General features: G+C 36.8%; 1 protein-coding gene across 1 annotated transcript in view; it reads left to right on the plus strand.

Moving 5' to 3' along the window:
• FBXO4 (F-box protein 4) overlaps positions 1-17,006 on the plus strand; it is a 39,180-nt gene extending 22,174 nt beyond the window's left edge. Inside the window, exons 8-9 of the transcript XR_009563273.2 lie at positions 12,252-12,318; positions 16,896-17,006. The gene's annotated coding sequence lies outside the window, so the exon portion shown is untranslated. The remainder of the gene's footprint in view (positions 1-12,251; positions 12,319-16,895) is intronic.
• Positions 17,007-17,655: the final 649 nt, after the last annotated feature.

Raw genomic sequence — 17,655 nt, forward strand, 5'->3', positions numbered from 1 at the left:
ATGTAGTGTTAAAATCTTTTGCTAATATTTGCTTAAAACATTTTACTATGAATGTATGTGAATTCATAAGAATTTTTGAAAGTGTGATATCTTTTTTTTTTTTTTTTTTTTTTGCGTTGTATATGGGCCTCTCACTGTTGCGGCCTCTCCCGTTGTGGAGCACAGGCTCCAGACGCGCAGGCTCAGCGGCCATGGCTCACGGGCCCAGCCGCTCCGCGGCATGTGGAATCTTCCCGGACCGGGGCACGAACCTGTGTCCCCTGCGTCATCAGGCAGACTCTCAACCACTGCACCACCAGGGAAGCCCAGAAAGTGTGATATCTTTATCAGGTTGAGGTATTAGTGTTACACTTGCTTCATAAAAATTATAAAGTTTTTCTTCTTTTTTCCATTCTCTGAAACAGTTTAGGTAATATTGGGAACACGTGGTTTTTAAAATTTTGGTAGAATTTATGCTCTGAAAACATCTGCTTCTGATTCCTTTATTACAGGATAGTTCTTTGATGACTTTCTCTATTCTATGGAAATTGCTTAATCTATCTCATCTATCTCTGTAGGGACCAATTTTTCCTAAGAAATTATTTATTGCATCTAGGTTTTCCAGTTTATTTGCATAGATATTATACTTATGATTTTTAAATAGATCCTGTTTCAGTGATTAATTCCTCTTGATCATTTCTTATTTTGTATTTGTGTGCTGTCTCCTTTGTCTGTATTATTACTTATTTTTCAAGAACTAGAGTTTTGATTTATTTTGTGCTTTGCTCTTCCCTTTTATACCTCATTAATTCTGCTGTTATTTTTCCCTTCTCTCTTCTACTTTCTTTCTTAGGAATTTGATTATTTTATCACTGCTTTTATTGTATTCCATAGATTCTTTAATGTGGTGTTTTTATATCATGATTCTTTAGAAATTCTGAAATTTTTATTTTCTTTTCCAAAGAACTGTTTAATAGAAAGTTTTAAAATTTTCATTGAAGAGTCTTTTTGTTTTCTGTTTTAATTAATTTCTAATTGTTGTTTTATAATCAGAGAATGTGGTATTAATTTTACTTTGTGAAACTTACAGAGGTTTTGTGATGACCTCATAGATGGTCAGATTTACTGAATGTGTCATGTACATTTGAGAAGGTATGTTCTTTTTGATAGGTGTCAGTAAGAGCTACTTTATTGATTACGTTATTTGGGTTGTATATATCTTAACTTAATTTTTTTTGTTCTTTTGATCTTTTTTGAGAGAGAGTGAAATATTGAAGTCACCTGTTATTACTGTATTCTGTCTATTTCTGCTTGCTTTATTAAGGAAGTTACTGTGTTATTTGGTGAAAATATATTCATAGCCATTTTTTCTTTACTGTGGATTGGATCCTTCAGTATTATCTAGTAAACTCTTTGTCTTAATTAATACTTTTAACCCTAAAGTCTCCCTTATGGAATATCAGGATTTTTTATTTACTTGTATTTACCTGGTCCAGCTTTTCTGAGTCACTTTGTTTTAAGTGAGTCTGTTTATTTAACAGTTGGGTTTGTTTAGCAGTTGGGTTTTGCTACATGAGCCAATTAGAAAATTTTTTTTATTTAATAGGACAGTTAAGTCCATTTTTATTGATTGATATGATTATTGCATATTATTTTAAGTAATATTTACTATGTATTATATATTATATTTCTTTTAAAAAATTGATTTATTTATTGTAGTATAGTTGATGTACAATATTATATGTTATAGGTGTACAATATAGTGCTTCACAATTTTTAAAGGTCATACTCCATTTATAGTTATTATAAAATATTTACTGTATTACCTGTGGTGTTCAACATGTCCTTGTGGCTTATTTTATACATAGTAGCTTGTACCTCTTAATCTCCCTACCCCTATTTTGCCCCTCTCCCTTCCCTCTCCCCAGTGGTAACCAGTAGTTTGTCCTCTTTATCTGCCAGTCTGCTTCTTTTTTGTTATATTCACTAGTTTGTTGTCTTTTTAGATTCCACATATAAGTGATAACATACAGTATTTGTCTTTCTCTGTCTTATTTCACTTAGCATAATACCCTCCGAGTCCATCCACATTGCTGCAAATGGCAAAATTTCATTCTTTTTTTTTTCTTTTAAAGAAGATGTTGGGGGTAGGAGTTTATTAACTAATTAATTTTTGCTGTGTTGGGTCTTCGTTTCTGTACGAGGGCTATCTCTAGTTGTGGCAAGCGGGGGCCACTCTTCATCGTGGTGCACGGGCCTCTCACTATTGTGACCTCTCTTGTTGTAGAGCACAAGCTCCAGATATGCAGGCTCAGTAGTTGTGACTCACGGGCCTAGTTGCTCTGCGGCATGTGGGATCCTCCCAGACCAGGGCTCGAACCTGTGTCCCCTGCATTAGCAGGCAGATTCTCAACCACTTCTCCACCAGAGAAGCCCTCATTCTTTTTTTATGACTGAGTAGTATTCCATTGTATATATATACCACATCTTCTTTATCCATTCATCTGTTGATGGACGCTTAGGTTGCTTCCATATCTTGGCAATTGTAAATAATGCTGCCATGAATATTGGGGTGTATGTATCTTTTCAAATAAGTGTTTTTGAGGGTTTTTTTTGATATATACTCAGGAGTGGAATTGCTGGGTCATATGGTAGTTCTATTTTTAGTCTTTTGAGAAACCTCCATACTGTTTTCCACAGTGGCTTCACCAATTTACGTTCCTACCAACATTGTGTGAGGCTTCACTTTTCTCCACATCCTTGCCAACATTTGTTATTTGTGTTCTTTTTGATGATAGCCATTTTCACAGGTGAGAGATGATATCTCATTGTGGTTTTGATATGCATTTCCCTAAGGATTAGCAACATTGAGCTTCTTGCCATGTGCCTGTTGGCCGTCTGCATTTCCTCTTTGGAAAAATGTCTATTCAGTTTTTCTGCCCATTTTTTAATTGGGTTGTTTGTTTTTTTGGATGTTGAGTTATATGAGCTGTTTATATATGTTGCATATCAATGCCTTATCAGTCATATAATTTGCAAATATTTTCTCCCATTTAGTAGCTTGTCTTTTCATTTTGTTTATGGTTTCCTTTTCTGTGCAAAAGCTTTTAAGTTTAATTTAGCCCCATGTGTTTATTTTTGCTTTTATCCTTTGCTTTAGGAGATAGATCCAAAAATATTGCTACAATGTATATCAAAGAGTGTTTGCCTGTGTTTTCCTCTAGAACTTTTATGGTTTCTGGTCTTACATTTAGGTCTTTGATCCATGTTGAGTTTATTTTATTTTATTATTATTACTTTTTAATTTATTTTTGGCTGTGTTGGGTCTTTGTTGCTTCGTGCAGGCTTTCTCTAGTTGTGGCGAGTGGGAACCACTCTTGATTGCAGTGTGCGGGCTTCTCATTGTGGTGGCTTCTCTTGTTGTGGAACATGGTCTCTAGGTGCACAGACTTCAGTAGTTGTGGCACGCAGGCTCAGTGGTTGTGGCTCGCAGGCTCTAGAGCGCAGGCTCAGTAGTTGTGGCGCACGGGCTTAGTTGCTCCGCGGCATGTGGGATCTTCCTGGACCAGGAATTGACCCCATGTCCCCTGCATTGGCAGGTGGATTCTTAACCACTGCGCCACCAGGGAAGTCCTGGTTTATTTTTGTATATGGCATTAGAGAACGTTCTAATTTCATTCTTTTACATGTAGCTGTCCAGTTTTCCCAGCACCACTTATTGAAGAGACTGTTGTTTCTCCATTGTATATACTTGCCTCCTTTGTCATAGATTAATTGACCATAGGTATGTGGGTTTATTTCTGGGCTGGCTATTCTGTTCCATTGACCTATGTGTCTGTTTTTGTGTCCATACCATGCTGTTTTGATTACTGTAGCTTCATAATATAGTCTGAAGCTTCATAATATACTCAGGGAGCATGATTTCTCCAGCTCCATTCTTCTTTCTCAAGATTGTTTTGGCTATTTGGGGTCTTTTGTGTTTCCATACAAATTTAAAAATTATTTGTTTTAGTTCTGTGAAAAATGCCATTGGTATTTTGATAGGAATTGCATTGAATCTGTATATTGCCTTTGGTAGTATGGTCATTTTAACAATATTAATTCTTCCAATCCAAGAACACAGTATATCTTTGCATCTGTTTATGTCATCTTTGATTTCTTTTATCAGCATCTTATAGGTTTTTGAGTATAGGTCTTTTACCTCCTTAGGTAGGTTTATTCCTAAGTGTTTTATTCTTTTTGATGTGATGATGAATGGGATTGTTTCCTTAATTTCTCTTTCTGATAGTTTGTTGTTAGTGTATAGATATATAACAGATTTCTGTGTGTTAATTTTGCATCCTGCAATTTACTGAATTCATTGATGAGCTCTAGTAGTTTTTTGGTAGCGTCTTTAGGATTTTCTATCTGTTGTATCATGTCATCTGCAAACAATGACAGTTTTACTTCTTCCTTTCCAGTTTGGATTCCTTTTATTTCTTTTTTTTGTCTGATTGCTGTGTCTAGGACTTCCAATACTGTGTTGAATAAAAATTCCGAGACTAGGCATTCTTCTCTTGTGCCTGATCTTAGAGGGAATACTTTCAGCTTTCCCCATTGAGTATGATGTTAGCTGTGGATTTGTCATCTATGGCATTTATTATGTTTCCTCTATTCCCATCTTCTGGAGAGTTTTTATCATAAATGAATGTTGAATTTTGTCAATGCTTTTTCTGCATCTGTTGAGATGATCATATGATTTTTATTCTTCAATTTGGTAATATGGTGTATCACATTGATTGATTTGCAGATATTGAAAATTTGAAACTGTAGTTTCCTTTTTTGTAATCTCTTTGTGTACTTCTTTTTCTTCTATTTTGATATGTTCTCTAGATATTTTTAATACTACATGTCATATATATAAAATATTATGTACTTTATATGTTCTATATTTTAATTTTTGTTCTAATGGTTAGCTTTGTACTAATACCTTTTTTTTTTTTTTTTTTTTTTGTGGTACACGGGCCTCTCACTGCTGTGGCCTCTCCCGTTGTGGAGCACAGGCTCCGGACGCGCAGGCTCAGTGGCCATGGCTCACAGGCCCAGCCGCTCCGCGGCATGCGGGATCTTTCTGGACTGGGGCGTGAACCCGTGTCCCCTGCCTCGGCAGGCAGACTCTCAACCACTATGCCACCAGGGAAGCCCGTGTACTAATACCTTTGTTAATGCCCATTTCTTTACTTAGATTTCTTCCCCCTACCTTCTCTGTCACTTTTTTACTGACCATTTTTACCTCTCTCTTTATTTCATTTTCACTATATTATCTGTTTTAATTTTTGCTTATGTCCTTCATTATATTCTCAGTCTAAGCTGTTCATTCCTTGGTTATCATGCAAGGAAGGATGATTTTTTTCTTTATCTTCATTTTTTTCCCCTGTGTTGTTAACTCTCATTTTATATCTTCCTAACTTTATGTTCATTTCTATTTTGAATTTTTAAATATATTCTTTGAAATTTTTTTCACACCTGCAAATGCTTGTTTAAAGGTAATTAATTTTGTCTGGCATATTTTGTTATACTTTTTCTGTGCTTTGTGGTTGTTTTTTGGGAATAATTTTCATCATCTGAAATGTTTTGATTTTCATTTTTTTTGTTTTCTATTACAGTACTTTTAATATAGATGTTGTCTTCTATATTCGGTTAATTTTAGGAATATCTTACATTTTTCTAGGCCAGCATTCACAGTTGTGTGTAGAAAAGGACGAGTTTGGTGGCAAATTAGATTTCTTAGCTCAAGAGAGCCCTCTTTTGTTGGCATGATGAAGTGCAGCTTGTTTCATGAATGTCTACATTCTTTGGGTGGCAAGGAGAGAGGATCATGAAGTCTTCTGATGTTTCTATTTTATGTTAATGTAGAACTTTAAATTTTTACCGCTTATTTCCTTCTTCTCTTTCACCCTCAAATCCACATGAATCCTTCCCCTTAATGCCATTCCCTTTTCAAGTCTTTACCACTCTTTTCAAGAAGGGGTACAACTCCCACCTCTGATTGCAAACATTTCAAGGCTCTCCCTCTCAATTCCACACAGCCAGTACTCTGAATATCCAGGTGTCAGACTTATTCTCAGCATTTATGCTCTAAGGGTGGGACTCTGTCTTTTGGAAGATAATTATATCTGTATTACACACCTCAAGTGCCCACTTGCTGCTCTGCAGTGGGCTCCAGAGGTGGCTCTGCTTGCTTCTGAATGTTTATTTCCCTAGGTACTTGTAAATTGAAGTATTATTCTGTTTTAGTCATGCTGTAAACGTGGGTTATTGTGGTTTTATTTATTCTCTCTGATTTGTATGATATTCAGAAGGTGTATGGAGATTCTAATTTAGTGACCCCATTATCCTGTGGGATTCTAAAATCAGATCAGTTTAAAATGTAATCGTTAAGCAGGTCTTTTTTCGAGCTGCAATTTCCTCCTTATAATTTTCATATATCAATTCTAGTTGTGTCTTCTGAGGCAACATAGAATAAATCAAATTTCTCTCTTATGTTCAAACACAAACTGTTTCACAGCCCATAAAACCTTTTCTGTGGAATAATCATCCATTGATCCTTCAACCACTACTCAGGTGGTAAAACTTCAAGTCACCCCTCCCTGCATCTGATCATTCTCTTTATCAAAGAAACTAACTTCTCAGGTTCATTGTTTCCTATACTGTATTTACCAGCATAACTTGAGGACATTATTACTATTGGAAGAAGCTAACAATAGCAATTTAAAAGTTCACTCTTAGAAGAATTACTTTCCTTCATCCAAATGTAATGATTTACATAAAGCAATAAAGGAAAATTGAAAATGGGAAAAAAACATGTTTTATATTTTGCTTTCAAGAAAGGACAGTCATCAGTTGGCTTATCCACAAACACAGCCAGTATTTATTTTGACTGGAAGAACAGTTAATGTGTCTAAATGTTTCTAACCAAATTAGCAAATAAAAAGTAGACTAGCCTGAATGAATATGAATACTTATGAATCTCTTAATTAGGAGTCTAGTGCTGCAAACTGAATGCTAATGAAGTAAAAGAGCACTGCTTTGCTTGTTCTCAATTTATGTAGCACTGGCAGCTATGCTTTTTATGTAATGATGCTAGCACATCCTAGGTCACTAAAAATTTTCAACACAGAGCACAGTATACTTAGAGTGTTCAAATAGGAAGATGATAGGAGAATGTGGGGAAATTGGACGGGGCAGTGACAGTTGAGAAGGTAAAGTGAATGTAGGATTTTCTTACCAGCTTTGGGAGTGGCTGTTGTTGAAACCGAAAATGGAACTGAATGAAGCTAAATGATGGGTTTTCCCTATGTGACTTCCCTACCTCAACTTCCGATGTGATCTAGTATCTTTATTAAAGAGCACAGAAATAAACCTGAAGATTTGGATACAGAAAGAAATATCAATTTAAGTCTAGAGGATATGGGAGCTTTGCACTTGGAGTGCTAGTTTTCTAGTTCAGAGGTGTTCAACTTTTGTTCAGCTTTGACACATGAAGGATGATGTTCCTCTGCATAACACAAGGCATTTGCGTTATTTAGACTTGCCCTCTGTAATTCTACTTTTCTTTCTCTTTGGAAATATTGGGAGGCAAGTGAAATAAAGTGACTTTATTGTGGGATTAAACTTGAATCTTATCAAATTTGTTTCAAAGTAAATCATCATGGTAAGAAATAACTTGATGTATGGTAGTCTCCAAGTACTCTACTAGGCAGGCTCTCCCAGACGTAATAGAACAGAAGGGCTCACAGACCAAATCAAGATAATTTAATCATGCAGTTAGTTGAATCAATTGAAAATATACAGCAAGAAGCAAGGGGAAAATAATGAGATAGGTGAATATACCTAGGATAGGGTTCAAGCAGGATAAAGGTACTATGCTACCTAAATCCTGTGTTACACATGTTCATAAGTTCTCTTTCTATCCCTCTCTCCCTCACTCTCCTTTCCTTCTTCCCTCTTCTTCTCCCTTCATCTCCCCTCTTCTTCTCCTTCCTTCTGCTCTATCCACCTCTCTCTCTCTCTCTTTCTTTTCTCTCTCATATATGAATTTCATACTAAGATGCTTAGTAATTGGGGCTGTATAACCACTCTCCTTAAAGCATCAATCCCTGAGCAAAGCACTGACTCATATAATCATGATGCATCATCCACATCTAGCCAATCCCTCTATTCTGAATTTTCAGTAAGAGGCTTTAGTTATTTGAACACCAGCTGTTGGCCTGTTCTCAATACTGCAAATAATAGAAGCATTTATAAGCCACTCATGTTGCCTTTTTTTTTGGCCACGCCACACGGCATGCGGGATCTTAGTTCCCCAACCAGGGGTCAAACCTGTGCCCCCTGCAGTGGAAGTGCAGAGTCTTAACCACTGAACTGCCAGGGAAGTCCCAAAGTTACCTTTTTTCAGTGTACTTCGGAAGACAGGATATTACTTTTTATTTTAATCACTTCATATCTTTGATTGTGACAAATATGTTTGTCTGAAATCTGAGGGATATCCAAAAGAGAGACATCAGAGATTAATCTCAATTACTTAAATTCTTAAATTCCATTTCTGGATGAAAGCTAAAACACAGAAACTAACTTAGTATAAAATTGATAAACTCACATATGTGAGTTGCATATGTTTATGTTTCTTCACTTCTAGAGAAATTCTAGAGAAAACGGGCAAGGCTACATTACCTAGACAAAACAGAGTGCACAAATTTGCGAAATTTTTTGGCAACTAAAAGAGTTTTTAGACATCCTATGTTACTTCCTCTCCAGAGCAGAAAGTAATCATAGGGAATACAGGACCATCTGGTCCTAAAGGTAAGTAGTGTCAGAGAAGAATTTTAAAAAGGAGGAGCAAGTCGGTAAATAGGGGTAAATATCGTAGGGTCAGTGCCCTTTTGTATGCCTTTTCTTTTGTGTGTGTGTGTGTTCCTGCTTATGGATTGCTTTGCCCACTTCAAAGTCCATACTTACGATTTATGTTATATTCTAAATTTGATATCATACAGGACCTAGAGTATTCCTACCTGAGTGAGTCTGAAAGGAAAAATCAGCATTTCAGTCATATGTGCAGACTACATAGATTCAAAATATTTTTTAAAAGCATGATACAAAGATTTCTTTTTCTAATCAAGATGGAGAATAAATTCATAGGAACATAATTTATTTTCCTGCCTAAACAACAAAAAAACTGGATAAAATACATGAAAGAACAGTTTTTAAGACATTGGACATTGGGCAGTAAAGGGTAGTGATTCCCTTCGCTATATGAACAGATGAGATGAGACCTATAATTGTCCCAGCTTATTGCCTGCAGATTTCCCAGGCCAAAGGGAGAGAGATCCCAAAGCATGGAGGTCTCCCTAAGTTGCAAAGAAGAAGCTGGAAGTCTGGGGAGACCAAGGAACCAAGAGCTCGGAGTAAAGAGCGTAACAGAGGAAAGAGCTGTTCAGTGACAGGGAGAGAGATCTCTGGAGATCTACAGAGTCCTCCTCCATGAGTCTTCAGCTGAGTACTGATCACTGCATGAGGGTGAGGAAACTGCTCAATGCAGAAAGGATTAGAGGGAAAAATACCCAGTGTTTACAGAGGGTACCAGCCAAAATGGAAAACTTCATAATTTGTGGAATGTTGGGTAGAGTACTCAGAAGTGTTTTGCCTCAGTAGCAGCAAAATCATTCCTAAACTACTAAATGCTGCTCTGGTTCCTCCTAACAGTGCTTATAAGGAAGAGCTGAATGGCTCAAACTGTTCCTAAATAACAACAATATCACAGAATAAAGCTCAATAATATTTATAGGAATTCAAAAATATACAGCATTCAACAAGATAAAATTAGTAATGTCCAATAAAAAATTATCAGCATGCAAAGAAGAAAGATACTATGATCCATAAGAAGGGGAAAAATAATCAAAACCAATCCAGATGGGACACAGAAGATAGTAAACAAGAACAGTAAACAGTTATTATAACCATATTCCCTAAGTTTAAGAAGCTGGAGTAAATACTGCACAGGTTAAGTAAAGACAGAAAATGTTAAAAAGACTCAAATTGGCCTTCCATGTGTTAAAACTGCAATGTGTGAAATGAAAAACATACCGGGTGGGATTAATGATGGAGTAGACATTGGAGAAGAAATGATTATTGAACTTGAAGACATAGTAATTGAAACCATACAAGCGAAGCACATTAAAATGACTGAAAAAAACCCCACAGAGCATTAGTGAGTATTTAATATTTCTTACAGGGCAGGTCTGCCAGAGATGAGATGAATCCTTTCAGGTGTTGCCTGCTTCCAAATGGCTTTATTTTGACTTCATGTTAAAAGGATATTTTTACTGGATATAAAATTATAGATTAACAGTTTTTCTTTAAGTGCTTTAAAGATGTCGTTTAATTGCTTATCCCCTTTGCTGTTTTTTCTGATAAGTCAGCCGTCATTCTCATCATTGTTCATTGTATGTAATATATCTTCTCTCATTTTAAGATTTTATCTTTATGCTTTAGATTTCAGCCATACAACCATAATATGCCTGGGTGTAATTTTCTTTGTATTTACTGTTCTTGGGTTTTGCTGAACTTCTTAGGTCTGTGGGTTGGTCTTTCCTCAGTTTTGGAAAATTGTCAGTCATCTCTTCCAGTATTTCTTCTGCTCTATTCTTTTTTCTTGTTTTGGGTCTCCAGCTACACAAATGATAGCCTATTTGATTTTGTTTCACAGTGATTGGATGTTTTGATCCCCCTCCTCTTTAAATTTTTCTCTTTGTGTTTTAATTTAGATAATTTCTGTTGTACTCAAATTCACTGATTCTTTTATTTGATGTGTTCAGAATGCTAATGAGCCCATCAAAATAATTCTTCATCTTATATTTTATTTTTCATTTTTAGGATTACCATCTGGCTCCTTTTTATAGTTTTCATTTGTATCAGGAACAAATTCCCCATCTCTTTATACATGCTATCCACCTTTTCCATGAGATTGCTTAATATATTTATCATTGTTATTTTAAATTCCCTCTGATGGTTCTAACACTTGGACCATGTTTGGATCAGATTTTTTTTTTTTTGTGGTATGCAGGCCTCTCACTGTTGTGGCCTCTCCTGTTGCGGAGCACAGGCTCTGGACACTCGTGCTCAGTGGCCATGGCTCACGGGCCTAGCCACTCCATGGCATGTGGGATCTTCCCGGACTGGGGCACGAACGTGTGTCCCCTGCATCGGCAGGTGGACTCTCAACCACTGCGCCACCAGGGAAGCCCTGGATCAGATTTTAATGGCTGTTTTCTCTCTTAAGAATGAGTCACATTTTTTTTCCCCTTTTTTCATGTCACATGTTTTTGATTGATAGTTGGATATTGATAATAGAACAATAGAAACTGAAGCAAATAATATTTACACCCATTGCACATTCCTTTTGTCAGTCCAGTAATGTGAGGAGATGAGTTAATCTAGTCCATGACAGAGTTGGATCTAGGCTTAGTTCTTTATTTTAGTTAGATTTATTTCACCACAGACTTTAAATAGTTTGTGGAAGGGATCAGAATTTTCTTTTTAGCCAGATGTGGGAGTACCTGAGTACCTGGAGGATTTGTTTCCATTCTGCTGCTTTTCCCACAGCCTTCCCCAGGCCCTGCTTGTTTACATCTCAGAGAGATATCTCTCAGCTCTCTTGCCTCTGCGCCAGCCAAAATCAGTTATTGCTCTGTACCCATTGAAGACCTCATTTACCTAAAGAGTTCAGTTCAGTTTTTCCTATGCTGCCTTCAGACTTCAAGAAAGCCCCTATGCTTACACCTCAGGAAAGAATCTCTTTCAGCTTCCCTGTCCCTCTCTTAGTCATAAATTATCATTGCTCTTACTCAGTGTACAGCCTGGAGAACTTAAAGAGCTTGTCTCAGTCCTTTCCTGCCCTCAGAGTTCATGAAGTCCTGCACACTATACCTTGGTAGAGCTGGTCTCTCTCAGTATTCTTGCCCCTTTTCACCAAAGATAGGTGCCTGCTGCCTTGTATCAATGTAAAAAGCCTGAGTGCTTGAAAGTTTTTTTAAGCATTCCTACTCTCGCCCCAGTATTTCTCATGACTACTCTGTGAAGGCTATGAAGTGTTGTAGGCGGCTGTACTCTGTGTTCTAAGGATTTTAAACCATCATGCCAGCTCACACTTAGTCTACAGAAATTTGTTAAAATTTCAGAAGTTTAATTCTTGAGTTATCCCAGTTTTCTTCTTACCTTTCTTCTTGCTCTGACAGCTTTCTCCTTTTCTACTGCTTCACCAAGGATGAAAGAAACTATTGGGTTGCTTTGCTCCCAAGAGAGGTATGTAACTTTCTGAATTTTAATTCATTACATATTTTTTCTCCATCCTTAGCTCTCTGATGACTTTTTAATAAATTATGATTTTATGGGTTATCTGGATTGTTATTATTGCTAGGGTAGGAATGACATTCTTTTGCAACTTTCTAGGCAGAAGCTGACACCCGACAGTTTACATATAAATGATTGTTTTCCCTTTCAATATATATATATCTTGGAATTCCTTTTTCAAAATTTCTTAGAATCATTCATCATATTCTTTTAAATACCTTTGGTGGTGGAAAATCTTTAGTTCCAAAAATCATATCTGCTCTAAAATAAGAATGACATTCAAAATTGAGTTTCTAACTAATGCTGATGATGAAATTTGGTAATGTTATTAGCCAAAAGAAATTTATAAAATAATTAGTCTGATTTTCTTGTTTCTTTTAAACAATTTTTTTTTTTTTTTTTTTTTTTTTTTGCGGTACGCGGGCCTCTCACTGTTGTGGCCTCTCCTGTTGCGGAGCACAGGCTCCGGATGCGCAGGCTCAGCGGCATGGCTACGGGCCCAGCCGCTCCGCGGCATGTGGGATCTTCCCGGACCAGGGCACAAACCCGCATCCCCTGCATCGGCAGGCGGACTCTCAACCACTGAGCCACCAGGGAAGCCCTCTTTTAAACAATTTTGAAGGCAATTTTATGTAAACAGTTCAAAACTGGTTTTGAGTGATGGCAGCATCATTGAAATAAGAAACCTCTTTCTTATGATGGCTGTTTAATTATAGAATAGCAATTTAAGCCAAATATTTTTTTAAAATATTTGTTTATTTAATTATTTATTTTGGTTGCTCCAGGTCTTAGTTGCAGCACGTGGGATCTTACTTGCGGTATGTGGATGTCTTGGCTGCAGCATGCAGACTTCTTAGCTGCGGCATGTGGACTCTTAGTTTTGGCATGCATGTGGGATCTAGTTCCCCGACCAGGGATTGAACCTGGGCCCCCTGCACTGGGAGTGTGGAGTCTTACCCACAGGACCACCAGGGAAGTCCCTAAGCCAAATATTTAAGAAGATGTAATCTTAAAATCCATTTTCATTGCTCATGAGATATCACCTCACACCAGTCAGAATGGCCATTATCAAAAAGTCTACAAACAATAAATGCTGGAGAGGGTATGGAGAAAAGGGTGTTTTCCCACTGTTGGTGGGAATGTAAACTGGTATAGCCACTATGGAGAACAGTATGGAGGTTCCTTAAGAAACTAAAAATAGAGTTACCATATGATCCAGCAATCCCACTCCTGGGCTTATATATATCCAGAGAAAAACGTGGTTCAAAAGGATACATGCCACCCCAGTGTTCATTGCAGCACTGTTTACAATAGCCAAGACATGGAAGCAACCTAAATGTCCATCAACAGATGAATGGATAAAGAAGATGTGGTATATATATACAATGGAATATTACTCAGCCATTAAGAAGAATGAAATAATGCCATTTGCAGCAACATGGATGTACCTGGAGATTATCATAGTAAGTGAAGTAAGTCAGACAAAGACAAATATCATATGATATCACGTATATGCAGAATCTAAAAAAAATGATACAAATGAACTTATTTACAAAACAAAAACAGACACACAGACTTAGAGATTGAATTTATGGTTACCAGGGGGAAGGATGGGAAGGAGGGATAGATTGGGAGTTTGGGATTGACATATACACACTGCTATATTTAAAATAGATAACTGGGCTTCCCTGGTGGCGCAGTGGTTGAGGGTCCGCCTGCAGATGCAGGGGACGCGGATTCTTGCCTCGGTCCGGGAAGATCCCACATGCTGCGGAGCGGCTGGGCCCGTGAGCCATGGCCGCTGAGCCTGCGCGTCCAGAGCCTGTGCTCCGCAACGGGAGAGGCCACACCAGTGAGAGGCCCACGTACCGCAAAAAAAGAAAAAATTAAAATAGATAACCAACAAGGACCTAATCTATAGCACAGTGAAATCTACTCTATAATAACCTAAATGGGAAAAGAATAGATGCATGTATATGTATAACTGAATCACTCTGCTGTACACCTGAAACTAACACAGCATTGTTAATCAATTATACCCCAATATAAAAAAAAATCCATTTTCATTGCTCATATATCTAGTCTTGAATACCTGTTTTTAAATTACTTTAAAATATTTCAGATTTTATTTCTCCTTATACTGAATAATGCAATACAATTGATAATACATATTTTCTCCATTTTATGATTTTCTTTGTAAATACAAAAATAGATTTTTTACTTAGTTTAACTGAAAACATATCATAGCCATCTTAACCTTGTTTACAACTGACTGTAATTTCAAATGAAGTGTTTCAGGAGGAAGATAGACATTCCATTCATGAAAACGAAAGTGGAAATTTTTACAAAAATTACCACGGAAAAGTGGAATCAGATGTGACACAGCTCTCCCTGAAGAGGGCAGCACTCTATGAAAAATCGGAAGTCAAAGGAGAATGCTTCTGAACTTTTGCCTCATGTACCAGAGCCTGGTCAAAGCATTGAGAAACATTTATTTTAACTGAATTTTAAACACATAAAATGATTGAACACTTTCTTCTGAGGCTGAATATTCTGGCTAGGTGCTTATTTGGTATTTTTTTCTGTCAATACCAAAGTTTAAGCACATATAATAATTATGACTTATTGTATATTTACTGCTTTCTGTGTAAGAAACAATTTCTTTTAGTTATTGAAAATGATTTCTTTTGAATTTCATTGGCATCCTCATGTCTTGAAAATTGCAGGATTTATTGCACAAAGCCATGTTCACAGTATTCTTACATTTTATGATTTTATGAATGCCTATTATGTCCCCATGAAGGTGTTTAGTTCTTGTTTTATTTTTAAATCTTGTAGACTGTTGGGTTTTTTTTTTTGGCTGCGTTGGGTCTTTGTTGCCGTGTGCAGGCTTTCTCTAGTTGCGATGAGCAGGGGCTACTCTTCGTTGCAGTGTGCGGGCTTTAGTTGCGGTGGCTTCTCTTGTTGTGGAGCATGGGTTCTAGGTGCGCGCTCTTCAGTAGTTGTAGCACGCAGGCTCAGTAGTTGTGGTTCTCAGGCTCTAAGGCACAGGCTCAGTAGTTGTGGCACATGGGCTTAGTTGCTCCGTGGCATGTGGGATCTTCCCGGACCAGGGCTCGAACCCACGTCCTCTGCATTGGCAGGCGAATTGTCAACCAGTGAGCCACCAGGGAAGACCCTAGACTGTTTCTTTAAGCCTTTTACATATATGGAAGTTTTCTTTTTCCATTCATCAAATTCCAGTCCAACAAATGTGTTGTTTTTGAGCATTTTCTAAGTGCAAGCTCCTTTGCAAATGCTTCTGTGTCTGGCTTATTTTAGTTGTCCTTACTTTTATCTTCTGCAGTTCACTTATACATGTGTTGACACTTGGTCAGATACAACAAGCAGAGGTTGGTGCCTGCCAGCAGCATCTTGCAATTGTACCTCCTATATAATGCCTAATCTAACTTTTTCCATTCATCTCTTATTCTTTTCTTATTATGAAATATATGTACTTACAGAAGAATTTATAAAATATATCTGTACTGTCTAATGAATACTTATAAAACAAACTCTGGTATAACCCAAGTCAAAAAATAGAAATTTTGCAACATCCAAGAACACCCACCTTGTTTGTGGCTTCCTTCCTAATTATAATTCTATCCCTCCACTCTGGAAGTATCCACTATTCTGGCTTTGTGATAATCATACCTTTCTTTTCCTTTATGCTTTTACAACCTATATGTGCATCTCTAAACAATGGCCTAGTTTAGCCTGCTTTGAACTTAATATGAGTGGACTCCATACTGTTGGAATTATTTTTATCTTTCTTCTTTTGTTCAGTATTGTGTTTGCAAGGTCATCCATACTATAGCATTTTGCATACCATTTTCCTAGTGATATACTCTTCCATTGTATGCATATTTCACAACTCATTCATACTATTGTAAGTGGACATTCAGGTGTTTGCAGTTTTTGGTTACCATAAATAACACTGCTACAAATATTCTTACACGTGTATGCTAGTGCATATGTTTACATATTTTTAGGGTAGTACTGGCATACTTTAACATTTCCCTCATGAAACACCTCTTGGACTTTGATATCCAAATTTTAGAATGTAAGTGTCCTTGCAATATACTTATTAGCTGATTTATATGAAAAAATTGTATTTATGTCTCTCAAACTCAATACTACATTTTAAACAAAACAATGTGTGTGTGGGAGGGGAAGTCTGGGTTATATTCCAGGTAGAATTGTTAAGTATTAATGTTTTGAAAGGTGTAGCTAGAATCACTGAAGTACATATATGATGGTTAATTTTATGTGTCAACTTGACTGGAGGCGTTGCCCAGATATTTGGTTAAACATTATTCTGGATGTATCTGTGAGGGAGTTTCTGGATGAGATTAACATTTGAATAGGCAGAGACTAAGTTAAACAGGTGGCCCTTTCCAATGTGGGTGAGCCTCATCCATTTCATTGAAGGCCTGAATAGAACAAAAGGCTGAATAAAGGAGAATTTGCTCTCTCTGCCTATCTTCTAGCTGGAACATTGGTCTTCTCCTGCCTTCACACTTGGACTTGGACAGGAACTACACCATTGGCTTTACTGCGTCTTCACCAGATTTCTGGGTTCAACTGAAGATCTTGGAACTTCTCAGTCTCCATAATCACGTGAGCCAATTCCTTATAATAAATCATGTATGATATATTACGTCAATTGGATATTACATATCCAAGTTTTACTTCTCTGGAGAACCTAGTCTAATACAGCATGTTCTGCATACAAAGAAACTATTTGAAGTAACTATATTAGTCATTTAATGAATACTTTATATGCATTTTACTCTGAATTAGTTATGTTTTAGGAAATTGGTGGATGTTTTAGGTTGATATAAAAACACTATAATTTTCCTTATTTAAAATATTAAGAAATAGACTCTCAATTAGCATTTATTTTTAAAATGTCTAATTTACAAAGATAAATTTCTGATCTTAAGTGAAGAATACCTAAAGTGGGAAATGCTGTACCTAAAATGGCAATGCTGGGTAAAAGACTGTGTGTATCTTCAACTTGGCTAGATAATGCCAAATTGTTTTCCAAAAGTGAAGTGTGAATATTCCCACCAGGTGTCTATGGTACTTCTGTTGCTTACATCCTCACCAACGGGGTAACCAAATATCCCAATTTTTGAGGAAGCACGCTGTTTTACAGAAAAATGCATTATAAGACATAGAAGGGACTGTAGAATTAGAGAACAATAATTTCACAGAAATTACATTAATAGATTGAGGGAAGGATTA

Source organism: Globicephala melas, chromosome 3 (genome assembly GCF_963455315.2).
Source record: "Globicephala melas chromosome 3, mGloMel1.2, whole genome shotgun sequence".
Taxonomy (NCBI): Eukaryota; Metazoa; Chordata; class Mammalia; order Artiodactyla; family Delphinidae; genus Globicephala; species Globicephala melas.